Source organism: Mustela erminea, chromosome 6, assembly GCF_009829155.1.
Source record: "Mustela erminea isolate mMusErm1 chromosome 6, mMusErm1.Pri, whole genome shotgun sequence".
NCBI lineage: Eukaryota > Metazoa > Chordata > Mammalia > Carnivora > Mustelidae > Mustela > Mustela erminea.
In genome coordinates, this window is record NC_045619.1 from 31,952,960 (window position 1) to 31,961,739 (window position 8,780).

Sequence of the window (8,780 nt, forward strand, 5' to 3'; positions counted from 1 at the left end):
CATTTTCGTGAAAAGATATTTTGATTCTCCTAAGATCTTTTCCTTGTTATGAATTTTCCTTATAAATCTGAGCATCATCTTGAGGTTTTTATTGGCATTGACTTGTTGAGAATGGATTAAAAACAATTGACTCTTCACAATACTGGGTCCTCAAATCCATTAATATTGCATTTTTCTTCTATATCCTTCAATAAAGTGTAACTGATTTTTATTCAGAAGGCTTGCATATATATTGTTATAGTTATTCTTAGGTACATCTGATTAATGAGACAGGTTTGTTTTTTTAGTTATTTCTAATAAGTCATGGCTGGTTTTAATGAATAATACTGTTTTGCTATATTTTTCTCTTATTCTGTTCCATTTTATATATTTTTTATTTTTGTTTTGTTTTTGCATTTTGTTTCCTCTTTTCCAAATCTTATATATTCTACAAAATACTACCCACTATAGTATAAAATTCAATATAGAATAGCAGCTGTGGTGATTGACATTTTCCTGTTCATAATTATGAAAAGCAAATATCAATTTTTAACTTTTTTAGGTTCTTTAGCTCTGTGCCATGCACTAGAAATTCTTTTCAGACAGAGATCTTGAGCAACTGTAGAGCTCCATTTATTTATTTTCCTTTTCTCAAGGACCACTATCTTGCACTCTCTTGTTTAATGCTTCAAAACTATTGTTTCAGATATTTTGTTTGTCTTCTAGCTTCTAGGGTGGATGAGCAAATTTCCTGTTACTACAACATGGCTTGAAGCAGATATCCAGTTTTTAATTCTTAAAGTAGTTTATTTATATTTCTTACGTCTTGGGTTGGCTTCATCTTTTACTTCAATGATTTGGGGTGTCCTTGTCACATTCCTCATCCTAAAGGAAGATGTTTAATGTTAGAAATGGATGATGTTTGCTCTTTACCGTCTGGCAAGATGGCAGGTGAAAAGGCTGAGAAACTGGATGCTAAGGAAAAGAAACCTGAAACCAAGAAGGTTGATCCTGGTGCCAAAGTGAAGAAGGGTAACATCAAGGCTAGAATGTGAAAGAAGAGGAAGCCCCACTACAGTTGAAACCCTGTCCTAGCTAGAGAAATTGGCAGCTATTTCTGGTAGGCTCTGTATTCCAGAAAGGCTACATACAAGAGGGAGTATTCAGTAGCTAAATCCAGCTTTGAGAAGAAAAGGATAAGGTTCTTGCTACTATCACAAAACCAGTTGGTGGTGACAAGAATGATGGTACCCAAGTGGTTAAACTTCGCAAAATGCCTAGGTATTACCTGACTGAAGATGCGCCTTGAAAGCTGCTAAGCCACAGTAAAAAACCTTTCAAGCAGCATGAGAGAAAACTGTGAGCAGGTGTCACTCCTAGGATCATTTTGATCACCCTCACTGGGTGCCACAGAAGCAAGAAGGGGTTTCCCTGAAGCAACTGAGAAGTGGTTTGTTACTTTTGACTGGACCTCTGGCCCCCAATTAAGGTCCTCTGTGTAGAACACACCAGAAATTCATCATTGCCACCTCCACCAAAATTGATAGCAGCAGTGTGAAAATCCCAAAACATCTGACTGATGCTTGCTTCAAGAAGCAGCAGCTGCATAAATCTGGACATCAGGAAGGTGGGATCTTTGACTCAGAGAAAGAGAAATACAAGATTACAGAGCAGTGCAAGGTTGATCAGAAAGCTGTGAACTGGCAAATTTGGCCGACAGAGCTATTAGTCAGCTTCAGGGCTATCTGCATTCTGTGTTTTCTCTCAGAAACTGGTGTTCTAAATGTTTTACAAAGAACCTAATTAAATAACTGATCCATAAAAAAAAAAAAAAAAAAAAGAAAGAAAAGAAAATGGATAATGTTTGCTGGAGGTTTATGGTAGATGCCCTTTATGAAGTTAAGGTGTACCATTTTATTACGGTTTGCTAAAAGTTATTTAAAATGACTTTTAAATTTGATCAAAATGTTTTTTTGGCAATTAATATTTTCTCTTTTAATATGGTAATTAGCCAAATAACGTTAACTTCTTCTCTTTTTTTGAGAGAGAGAGAGACTTGTGCAGGAGCAGTGTGGGCTGGGGCAGATGAAGAGGGAGAGAGAGAATCTTAAGCAGGCTCCACACTCAGCACAGAGCCCAATCCAGTGCTTGATCTCATGACTCTGAGATCACGACCTGAGTCAAAACTAAGACTGGGATGCTTAAGTGACTGAGCCATCAAGGAACCCCAATTTTCTAATTCTGAACAGTATACGTCCCTAACCCTGAAATAAATTTGTATACTTGAAAAAAAGTCCAATAAGGAATTATCTCCCTTAATCACTCCTGAGTATACTCTAGTATTTTGATGAGGATATTTGTATTTACTTTTATGTGTGTGACTTAGTATACACTCATTATAGTTTTGTTCAAATTTAATAGTTTTTCAAAGAATCAACTTTTCTTTTTGTTTTCTGTTGAATCTGTATTTTACAGTTGCTGAGGTGTGTCCTATCTGAGGTATGTCCTATCTTTATTATTTTTTTTAGTACTGTATCTATGGATTTATTCTGCTTTTTATTTGGGGTATAGCTATTATAAAGCTTACTGATTCTTCTGAGAAATGTAAATGTTCAAAATCATACATTTCCTATATTTCAGCTACATTGCACAAATTTAACTTGTTGTGCTACAGTGACTATCATTCAGTGACTCTTTTCCTACTGGGCTTAATGATTTTTTACTTTACTCACCGATAAATTAAATATTCATTTTAAATTTTGAAATACAAGTTCTTTAATGTTATTTTTTTAGCCAATTCTTTAAAACTTGTTGAAATGTGATTTGTTGCAATTTTCTTAACAACAGAAATTTATTTTCTCACATTTCTGGCATCTAGATGTGCATTACTGCAATTTTTATAAGAATTATAATTGTGTACTTAGAACAAATGTGGATTTTCAGAGGTTGTCCCAGTGCCCTAAAGATGTCTATTCAAATGAGTTCAAACAATGCTGTAATTTAGTTTGCTCAAATATTTTCTATATTTACTTATACACATTATACACATACATATGTTATGTGTGCATATATAGAGATAAATAATTACAAGTAATATAGTGATCTATTATGCAGTTTATACATACAGATATATTTCTGTTGATCTAGTAAATAATAATTACTTATGTACCTGTATTCATACACATATGCACATACTCACATATATGTATACATGTATGTTAAATCCTTTTAAATACTCATATAAGTACTTTTGATATTTCTAACTTTGCTTTGAGAGAATATTTTCTTTTGACAAATTGGATATTCTTTGTTAGGAAAAGAGAAAAACAAGGATTTCTGGAGGATTTTGTTTATTATTTATCTACTTATTTTTCTAACTGAAAGTCTGGGGTTACTATTGATTGAGGAGGAAGACTGAAGATCAACCAGTTTTAGTGGCAAAATCATTCAGATTTTGATATTCTATATAGACTTGCATATTTTAAATTTGAGATATGAACTAAAAATTCGAGTGGAAATGCCAAGTAAGCAATTGAATATTTATGTCTGGATATTGACGGAAAAATGAACAGAGTTATTGTACGTTTTCAGAGTGAGATCGACACAAGAAAGATAAGGCCTTTCTCAACTATTTTGTTTAAAATTATAATCTCCCTTCCTCAGAAAACCTTGCCATGCTTCACTGATTTACTTTTAATGTATTATTTACCTTTTAATTTTGCTTAGCAATCTTTCCTACTATAATAAAAGCTCTGATATTTATCTTTTTTTTTTTTTAACTGTTGTAAACAAGTCCTGGAGTAGTTCCTGGCAGATATTAGGTGTCCAATAAATACATGTTAACTGAATAAACTGATTATACTTCCTGGCAGATATTAGGTGTCCAATAAATACATGTTAACTGAATAAACTGATTATACTTTATTTCTATTTCTGACCTCTTATAGTGTCTCTCACTTCATTTCATTTAAATCATACTTTAAAAAAAAGACATGCCCCAATTCCCAAACTTAAAGCTCATCTGTGTCATATAGCATTATTTTGTGAATTTAATTTTCCATATTGCTCTATCTGCCTGTACTTTTGTGTTCTGTTTCATTAATTGGTGGCTTTATCTTTATTATTTATTTTGATTTCTTCTAAAATTTTGACTTGAATTGTGGGCCTAGTAATTTTCAGTTTTTCTGGTGCTAAAATACTTTTCTTCAGAAGCTATGCACTTGCCTCCAACTAGTGTTGAGCTGAATCTCACAAGCTTTGAAGTAGAATTAATTGCTTTCATATCTTTCAATTTTGAAAATTTCATTATTTCTGATTCTTTCTCTCCTTCTACCATGAGCGAATATTTAAAGATTTATTTATTTATTTTGAGATATATTTATTTATTTATTTTGAGAGAGAGAGAGTGCAAGCTGGGAGGGGGCATACAGAGAGGGAGAGAATCTCATGTTGGCTCCCCAGTAAGCATAGAGTCTGATGTGGGGCTTGATCTCATGACCTAAGCTCATGACTTAAGCTGAAATCAAGAGCTGGATGCTTATCCAACTGAGCCACCCAGGTGCCCCTTCCATGAAGTATTTTGAAGTTGATTTTTATAGGTTTCAAACACAGTTTGACTATATTTAAAATATATATATATATATATATATATTTGAGGTTTGAATGCATGATTTCAGAGAATGCAATAGATAATAGTTGCATTTATATGGTTTTTGTATGCATTTATACAAATCACAGAGGCATAATTCTATTCAATCCTTAATACAACACTATGTGATAGGTAAGCCAGGTAAAATTATTTCATTGTTTTGAGAACTAGGATTCAGAAATTTAGGGAGGTAGGAAGCAACATAACTAGAACTTGAACTCAGTTACTGTCACCTTGAATTGGGATTCATATTTATTCTTCCCAATATAAAAACAGTGGTTCAAGTGTTGCACATTTCTCTCACACTTACAGAGAAAATAGTATTGGTTGATATAAGTGCTAATGCAGCATTGTGATGCACAGACATACAAGCAGATTCATATTCACAATCTTCTTTTCAATTTTAATAAATGCTCCCCCCTGCCACTGCCTCATGGCCTTTTAATGTTCCCAGGCAAGAAGGCATGAATTTACATTATTAGAATCCTATGCCATATTGCACTTATTATGAATTATACTTATTAAAATTAACTGAAGCATGAGAAGACTTTTTATTTATACAACTATAATTATTTCCAACTTTACAACTGTTAAAATATCTAAGTATCCTTCAACGAATGTGGACATTTAAAAATGGTAGACTTTTAAGTTTGTTAAGCAAAAATTCTTAGAGCAAGAATTTATTTTCAAACACTTCCAAGTAATTTCTGTATTATTATCTGAATAAATCACAATAGCACTTTATTTGTTCTGTAAAGTACTGAATATATTAAAGCCAAATCACCTAAGTAAGATAGAATAGTTTTGACTTGGGAAGTTTTTGCCCTATGGATATTGTGGGATTTTAGAAATAAGATGAGTATGTTACAGTGAGATGCACATTGATTTTATGGTCCAGGAATAGCATGTGATTTTACTAATCACCAGATGACCTTAAGTTTAACCTCTCCAATCTTCATTTACTTGTAGATAGTATTTCTAAGTTTAAATAAAATGAAAATCTATAAATAAGTATTAAAATGAAAGTAAATGCATTCAGCCAACAGAATTGTTGATATCTTGTGCTTCACATAGCCATCATAATCTTGGCATTATCATATGTCAATCAAAGTATAGTGTAGGAGATGACAATGATGCAGCATCTGGAGTACCATCACATTCGTGAGGCTGACTGGTACATTCAGCAGAGGTCACCTGAGGACTAGTAGTCATTACAGTTTCATCTTTTTGCCTTTATACTTGGTTCCAAGATAAAATGCAATTTAACAGAGAAGACTGAGCTGTTATAAGTCACTTCTGCCACTGTGCGAAGGCAGAAGAAGAGACAATCATTTCTGAGGAGAAAATAAAGGGAACTTTTGTTCTTAATGCTGCCAAGTTGGAAATTTGTATAGAAAGTAGCATTGGTGGCACCAAAGACCTCTTTTCGTCTTAGGGTGTAAGAAACTTGCTACGACAAAAAGATTTAACAAAAATGGTTATAGCAAATAATGACTTTTTAAATTGAAATTTTTAAAAGTTTTTTTTAAGTTTAATTTTATTTTTTTTCACTGTTCCAAGATTCATTGTTTATGCACCACACCCAGCACTCCATGCAATATATGCCCTCCTTAATAACCACCACCAGGATCACCCATCCCCCCACCCCCCACCCCTCCAGAACCCTCAGTTTGTTTCTCAGAATCCATAGTCTCTCATGCTTCATCTCACCTTCTGATTTACCCCAATTCACTTTTCCTTCTCCTAATGTCCTCCATGTTATTCCTTATGCTCCATAAGGAATTTCTCTGCTTGACTTATTTCACTCAACATAATCTCCTCCAGTCCCATCCATGTTGATACAAAAGTTGGGTATTCATCTTTTCTGAAGGAGGCATAATACTCCATTGTATATATGGACCATATCTTCTTTATCTATTCGTCCATTGAAGGGCATCTTGGTTCTTTCCACAGTTAGGCAATTGTGGCCATTCCTGCTCTGAACGCTGGGGTACAGATGGCCTTTCTTTTCACCACATCCATATCTTTGGAGTAAATACCCAGTAGTGCAATTGCAGGGTCATAGGGCAGCTCTGTTTTTAATTTTTTGAGGAATTGTCACACTGTTTTCTAAAGTGGTTGCAGCAACTTGCATTCCCACCAACAGTGTAAGAGGGTTCCCCTTTCTCCTCATCCTTTCCAACATTTGTGGTTTACTGTCTAGTTGATTTTGCCCATTCTAACTGGTGTAAGGAGATATCTCATTGTGGTTTTGATTTGAATATCCCTGATGGCTAATGATGATGAGCACCAAAACTACATCACAAAGAAGAATGCAAAAAAAAACCTGTATGCTTGATGGCAACACCACTGTGATGCAGGAAAGTTCCTCCCAAAGTTAGGTTTCAATGTTAAAACTGATGACAGGCTCTGGGACAATCAAAGATTTATACTGGCTTAGCACCAGATTTTAAAGAAGCAGCAACAGAATGTAAATGCTTGTATGTGTTTGTGTGTTTGCGTGATGTGGGAATGGGGGGCACTTTATCAAAATACTGGAGAGATGATGGGCTTCTTGCATAGGTAAGAAATTAATCTTAAATATTGCTAGGACTAAGTAAAAAAGTCAGTGGGGATCCTAAAACTTTCCTTTGGTCTCCATATGCGTATTTTGATAATAATATTACTAATTTAATAATATTAATAGCAATAGAATTACTGATTTAATAAAAAGATAGCAAACATGGGGTGCCTCAGTAGCTCAGTCAGTTAAGGGTCTGCCTTTGGCTCAGGCCATGATCCCAGGACCCTAAGATCAAGCCCCAGTGTGGCTCCCTGCTCAGTAGGAGAGTCACCTTCTCCTTCCCCTCTGTCCCTAAGCTCTGCTCATGCTCTCTCTCTTGCTCACTCTCTCAAATAAATCAATAAAATCTTTTTTTTTAAAAAAAAAAAGAAAGCAAACACCAGTTGTGCAAACTCAGATCATAAAGCAGATCCTTGCTAATGTCTTAGAAATATTCTATGTACCCCTCTTCTTTCACTTCCCTGTATTAACCATTGTTCTGAGTTCCGTGGTGAATATTTCTTTAGTTTTCTTTATTATATTTTCAACATGTATTGTAAATATACTGGTATTCAACTCTATGGATATTCATCTGTTCACTTACTGGTATAATACTGTATGAATATTTACACCTTTCTCTTAACATGAAGTTCTTGAGTGTTACCAAGCTGATACTTGCAACTGTAGTTTGTATCCTTTGCTATACATTATTCCACTGCATGAATACACCAATGATTTATTTACTCATTCTAAGCTTGGAGAACATTTGTGTTGCCTTCAGTTCTGAGCTATTTCTAAGAAAATTCTTTTTATCATCTTTTTCTGTGAGACATGATAGGTACTAGAGTTTCTCTATTGTATATGCCTAGGCATGGAATTACCTGACATAGTGTATTTATATATTTAACTTTATGCCAAATGTTATCTGAAGTAATCTTGTTTACTCACACACACCACCACTACCACCACCACCACAATCACCACACAAATAACATATGAAGGTTGTAGTTTACAACTCCACAAAACTACCCCTGTATTGTAAAGTCTAAAGTCAAACAACAGTCTTTGAATGCATAGGAAGGATGCATTCAAGAATCCTTCTTCAAGAAGAAGAAATTGAGAAAGGCAAAAGTCCTTTGCCTTTCTTTTTTGCTTGCTATTATTTTCTGATTGCATTGTAATAATCACTTGTTAAAAAAAGAAAAAATAAATATTAGAACAAGGCTCATTAAACACAAAGAAGAAGATAAAATTAATTATTTAGAAATGAATTAACTTGTAAATTGATGTGCAGAGGAGGCAGAAAACATATGAATCAATATACAAAAAGTAAAAATGGGTGGTCAATTTACAAACATTTATTATAAATCAAAAAACTCATAAACTGAAAATTACACATGCAAGAAATAAGTTCACTGAATCACACATTGTTGATTAATACTGCAAAGGACATTAAAGCATAACTGTTTATATATTATATATATATATATATGAGAATAACTGTTTATATATAATTCACAGGAAATGCCCCCTTCAAAAGACACAATCTTTATTCTACTTTTTATTCTTATTGGGAAATTAAAAACAAATATGTTTGATAATACAGGTCAG

At 33.7% G+C, this 8,780-nt stretch overlaps 1 pseudogene; it reads left to right on the top strand.

The window, feature by feature from the left end:
* The first annotated feature begins 923 nt into the window (after nucleotides 1-923).
* Nucleotides 924-1,790, top strand: LOC116593455 (annotated as a pseudogene).
* The last annotated feature ends 6,990 nt before the right edge of the window (nucleotides 1,791-8,780 follow it).